Source organism: Rhinichthys klamathensis, unplaced genomic scaffold (assembly GCF_029890125.1).
Source record: "Rhinichthys klamathensis goyatoka isolate OS25496 unplaced genomic scaffold, OSU_Roscu_1.1 h1tg000157l_1, whole genome shotgun sequence".
NCBI lineage: Eukaryota > Metazoa > Chordata > Actinopteri > Cypriniformes > Leuciscidae > Rhinichthys > Rhinichthys klamathensis.
In genome coordinates, this window is record NW_026606692.1 from 4,700,063 (window position 1) to 4,706,772 (window position 6,710).

Genomic DNA, 6,710 nt, shown 5'->3' on the forward strand with positions numbered 1-6,710 from the left:
AATATTCAAAACATGTATAAGTGTGTCCAAAATGTTTGGGGGCCACTGTGTTTTAGAGCTAATTTGTCAGTTTTGTACATTGTTTTAGTTTCAGTTGTATTATAACATTAAAAGTCCCCCCAGACAAAACTACAAAAAAACACACACAAAAAAAAACATTAGGGTCATTAGTTCAAATCATTCCCCTTTCTGTTTCCATTTTAATTGGTAGTGACCACCCTCCACCAAACTGAATGCCAACTGAACTGAAATACTTCATATTTGTTACATGATCCTGTTACAAAGTATATTTTCAATTTAATATGAATAAAGCTAAAATGAATTTGAACAAGAATGTGTGTGGTTTACTACCATAAGAATGCATGCAGTAATGTTTGATAAAACAAATGAAGTCTCTTATACCAGCTTTAAATAAATTGCATTTTTTTTATCTTTCATATTATATAAATTAATCCTATTTGTTTTATCAAAAGGGAAAAGTCGCTCATGTCTTTTATCAATATAGCATCAAACAATATCAAAATCTATATCTGTGACAGTGAATTATGCAGTTTTGGAGCATTAAAAGCGTGCGTTGTTGCTGATGCATTTAATAAATGTTTTTGGCACACCACGGATTCCACCTCAACAAAGTTTTAAAGAATTCATAGGAGTATCAGCAAAGTTATCTTATATTCAACAGAAGTCTTTTGCTGAACTCGAGTCATAAATAAATCACAACTGTCCAATGCTGGGATACCTCTCTGAAGTTTCAGATATTAATACTAATCAGCCAACTGCATGCTGGGTGTTCAACATGTTTATGCAGTGAAACCCAGCTTGTTTTATCAAAAGAAATGCTAGTGTGCATGCTAGTGTGGTTGTCTATTTTGCTGGTCTTTAACATGAAGCTAGGACATTAATCTGGTGTGCGTCTCCCATACAACTTCGTATGTAAATAAAAGCCTAAATTCAATCTGTTCTTCATATAAAGTGATTGTCTCTTCAGAAAATTAGGACTTTACGATCTATTTATAAACTTTTTGAAGCGTTAAAGTGGTAGTTGCGTAGACTGTCAATGGAGGGAAAGAAATCTTCATTTGTGTTCCGAAGATGACCGAAAGTCTTACGGGTTTGGAACGACATGAGGGTGAGTCCATTTTTGGGTGAAATGCTTTAACCACCATATTATGATGTATCAGTGTAAAAAGTTACCAGCTATCACGAGTCATGACTGTTTCCCGAAACCCATTGCACCTCTGTTGTTTGAACCACGTTCGTTTGACAATAGAGTGCTGGGACCTGGAAGACTCTTCCACGTCTGGTTCCTTTTTAGTTTGCTTCTTTTAAAAGTGTCCAAGAGTACTTATAAAAAATCAGTAGCTTCAAGGAATAATGGAATCATTTTAGCAACTTTACTCAAACCCTGCTTTTGCTGAAGCATTTTTCTCTTTTCTGGTATTTTTCTTTTTCATGAGAAGGTGTAAATATCAAAGAGTTGTAGTTTACTGTTGGCTCATATTAAGGACTTGAGGAAACACTGGTTTCCTCAAGATTTTCCTATGGATATTTATCATGTTTATTTAGTTTTTTCAATTTATGAGTAAAATAAGGTCTGTGGTAAATATAACTTGACGACACTTGGACACTTTGATTTACAATGTAGATTACACACACGACACACCTATATCGAAAACGCGAATTTTGAATAATTTTAAGATCAGAACGTTTGGGTGTTTGCAGTTTAAGTTGTAGAGCAAAACGTTCAAGTATCTTCAAGTGATGTTTACCACAGACCTAATCTTACTGACAAATTGAAAACCTCATTATAAAACCCCATAGGAAAATCTTGAGGAAACCTGTCGTCCTACATCCAGAGTGTTGCAGAGATGACATATTTTTCTAGGCCAAAACCCAAAAACCAGTTAGCATTTGAACACTTCTGCGTCCTTGTTAGCGCGCCCACCTCCCATTCCGGAGACCCCGGATCGACTCAGAGAGAGTTACACTTGTGAACAATGCTTTTGCTAGAATAATAATATCACATTTCTCCTCAAGAAGCTGAGCAATTTGAGATATCGCTATCGTATATGAGGAACAACATGAGGAATACTGTAGTAATGATGCCATAGTCTAATGTTAGGCTTGACCAGGGGCAATGGGAGAATGAGTGCACATTGTGAAGAAAATAGGCTTTGAGAAGAAAGAAAATTTGTTTATTTAATTTATGTGCAAAACAACATCTCGTAGAATGAAGTGTCAGCTCACTAAGACAGGCCTGTGTTAGATCTACAGGGCATGCAATTATACAAAATCAGTCTGTATCTACCGCTCTGATGACAGCATTGTTGGACAACAATTGCTATTTAATTGGGGTTGCCACACTGACAGGCATGTTACTTCTTTAACTGTCAGGTGGCTGTGTCATTAAAGCTTTATTGGACATGCTTGTCAAGTCTTAATTATCCCTCAAACATCTTTGCATACTAGCCTGTCCCCTTTTCCCACTTTCATATTTCTCATGCTTTTCTTTTGCAGTGTTACTTTTTAGACTGAAAGCCTTGACTAACACAATATATTGCTCTAATCAGTTCATCCCACCTAGTCTCGTTTGTTACAGACAAGCTTCCTGTCTGAGCTGGATCTGTAGGCTAATAATGCCTCATGTGAAGCATTCGCAACAATTCCCAAAAGACATTTCAAGTACGAAAAACTCACTTTTGAGTTGCACTTTTCTTATTGTCCATAAAAGCTCCCATTTCCAAGATATATCTGCAAGTCTGTCAATTAAATGTCCCCAAAAGACATTCATTTTGAATTCACAATCTTCCACGTCTGGTTCCTTTTTAGTTTGCTTTTTTTTAAAGTGTCCAAGAGTACTTATAAAAAAAATCAGTAGCTTCAAGGAATAATGGAATCATTTTAGCAACTTTACTCAAACCCTGCTTTTGCTGAAGCATTTTTCTCTTTTCTGGTATTTTTCTTTTTCATGAGAAGGTGCAAATATCAAAGAGTTGTAGTTTACTGTTGGCTCAAATAAAGTACAAGTGTACTACATGAAATTGTCTTGGATATGAATGCAAGTTATTTGTCATAAATGAAACTGTCAGATTGGGTTGCCAGTATCCAATCTGTATGTAGAATACCTGCTCTCATGCTCTAGTGCTATTCTCAAGTATTTAGCCCCAGATGGCATGTTTAGACTTTATTTTTTTTCTCTCCAACATCTCACACTAGATAAGAGACAGAGATGGAGAGTTGTAATTTTCACAAAGCCCACCAAGTTATGACACAGCATTCTCTATTTCCTTTGTTATAAAGCCAGTCTCATACAGTCCATACAGATGCACACCAAACACATTTCTTTTCACACACCAGAATTCACTTTATTGGCAGACAATAGTTATTATAATGATGATTATTATTATTATTAAATATTGCAAAGCTAGAAAACAATTCGCATCTTATTAAATGCAATTGATTGGGGTGATTTAAAAAACAAACAACAACTGGTTGGTCTTGACCCAAAAATGATCCACAGTTCTCATTTAATACATTTGCATACAGCATGGGAAAACTGTGTTAAATGCAAATATTAAACCATATAGTTGTTTATTGTTAAATAAATAGGCTTACACTTCTCTATCTTGGTGGCAGAAATGTATTTATTTAAAAAAATGGGTTGTAACAGAATCCAATGTAAAATCGGGGTCCTGAAACAAAACCATGTATTAAATATATTTTAGAGCAGTGTAAGAGTTTAAAATCTGCTGAAGATGTGCTTCTTTATGAACTCATTTGTATCCTTTTTCCTGTATAAAGTCTGCAAGTGCTACAGAAGTGGCGATAAGCAAAATGTGATGTGATCTCTTTAATACATTTATGCATTAATTAATTAGCTCATTAATTAAACATTAAATGTAGTCCCTCAGTCTGCAGGGCATAATGTTTCCACAGTGTAGTGATTATAGGGTAAGATTGGATGACCATTAAAGGAGGTAAATGTGTGTGTTCGCAAACTTTCAGTTGCAGGGAATAGCAATTAATAAGTCCCCTGGTAACTATGGTTCTCTCTTGTCTCTTATTCCTCAGTATCTCAGTGTGAGATCCCATTAATACCATCACAGTCCATACCTCGCTGGCATTATCCACATGGGGAACACTTACCCGAGCACCATCCGAACCCTTGGATCCCAAAAAAAAACACTATACAGTATTTTTTCTTGAACCCTCTCTGTTTTGCATTCATTTGACACCCACAGCAAGCCTTTCCTCACAAATGTTACTGATGGAGCTGTCCGTGGTGCTACTACCTTTGTTTGTTTTGCCATAGCGCTGTCCGTGGTGCTGATAACCCACTGTATATGTATGCCATGCAGGCGTCCCTGAGCATTTAAAATTCAAAGGGCCATAAATTAATGAGTTCTTATCTGTGCACCCCTGGCCCTGGTTTCCGGCTCCAGGCCCTGTTATGTCTAATAATGGTGGAATGAGCAGAGGTTGCACGGGAGGTGAGCGAGGGACTCTTTGTGACTGTCACCGTGGGTCCTTGGCTCTATCTCTCAGCTGCAGACAGACAGATAGGAAGCATCACTATGCAGCATGGCGGAGCTGTTTGTCTGGGGTGGTTGTGACACCCTCCGCTTGGGGGTATTTTAATGAGCTCCCCTGGGACGAGCATTAGTCATTTAACATCCTGAGGAGAGCTGGGGCATCCAAACACACACCTACCTGTACTGTCCAAAACTCTGAGCGGACACACATACTCATATACACAAAACAAGCATATGAATTCCAGAGAGTGGGCAACAGGTTCCAAAAGTACTGCTAGTGTGCAGCCTGTTTTGACTGTGGAGATAGGAATATAAATGGAGTTAAAGGGTTAGTTCACCCAAAAATGAAAATTATGTCAGTAATTACTCACCCTCATGTTGTTCCAACCCAGTAAGACTTTCGTTCATCTTCATAACACAAATTAAGATATTTTTGATTAAATCTGAGAGCTGTCTCACTCCTCCATAGGCTTCTTAAGGGATTGAAACTGGCCGGCCCAAAAGTTATTAAAGACTTCGTTAAAATAGTCCGAGTGACTACAGTGGCTCAACCTTAAGTTTATCAAGCGACGAGAATACTTTTTGTGCGCAAAAAAACAAACAAAAATAACGACTTTATTCAACTAATCATTTCCTTCTCTGTACGGCCGTGAGATTTCACGTAGTGATATTGTGCAAAGCTTCTAGGTTGTACGTCACATACAGGCTCACTATTGGCCGACGCTGGTCATGTGATGCGTGACGTACAACCTAGAAGCTTTGCGTAGTTTCACTACGTGAAATATCGCGGCCGAACAGAGAAGGACATGAATAGTTGAAATAAAGTCGTTATTTTTGTTTGTTTTTTGCGCACAAAAAGTATTCTCGTCGCTTGATAAACTTAAGGTTAAGCCACTGTAGTCACTCGGACTATTTTAACGATGTCTTTCATAACTTTTGGGCCGGCCAGTTTCGATCCCTTAAGAAGCCTATGGAGGAGTGATCCAGCTCTCAGATTTAATCAAAAATATCTTAATTTGTGTTCCGAAGATGAACGAAAGTCTTACGGGGTTGGAACAACATGAGGGTGAGTAATTACTGACAGAATTTTCATTTTTGGGTGAACTAACCCTTTAAAGTATTAATGCGGGGAAGTGTTGTCAAAAAGATGAATCTAAAACACAATTAACATTTAACTATAAAATAAAATGGGGGAAATGTGTATATGTATATATTATATTATTATTACTATCCAACCCCCCCCCCCCCCCCCCCCCCCCTAAAATTTCATTACCATGATGCAGACAGTCATTTTGCTTTAAAACATGGGTCATATTTCACTCTAAAATGAAAAGGAAAAAAGTATGGATGGATAGATAGATAGATAGATAGATAGATAGATAGATAGATAGATAGATAGATAGATAGATAGATAGATAGATAGATAGATAGATAGATAGATAGATAGATAGATAGATAGATAGATAGATAGATAGATAGATAGATAGATAGATAGATAGATAGATAGATAGATAGATAGATAGATAGATCATTTTGATTTTTGGTGTGAAATATGACATTTACTTGTCAGGTTTCTCGAGATTTATCCATGTATCTATCCATGCATTTTTTTTTATTTTTTTTTTATTTTTTATAAACCAGCCAGCAATACAAATAAAGATTCCTATTAGTATTGTTGACTGTCATTTCTGACATGACCAATAATGCACCACAACTATCAGCCATGCAATATGCAGTAGTTCACCGCATAAACAGACAATAGATCTCACCAAGCTGCTCAATTCTGCATAGAGGATTCTGTCTACAAAATGCCTTGTTTTGTTTCCAATCACAAATGTACAATTAAACGTGCGTTTTTCGAGATGCCTGCACCCAACCTGTGATAGGTTAAATGGCTAGTAGGAGAACAACAAGGCCGATCTGATTTTGTTTATCTTGGACAAGCTAATTAAAGTGTCACAATTCATTATACAGGCCGTGCCCCACCTTGTCAGATGGAAAATAGGAATATCAATCATTTCGCGCTCCGGCTCAACCTTTTCCCTTAGCGGATCTTATTGGTTGCTGCCGTGTCAGTCCTGTTTGAGACATCAATGAGGAATGGGTTTCCCCCAAACACATGTCAATTTTCTTTCACTTCTTCGCCTTTGTCAGAACGCTGTCATGCAAGCGTGACCT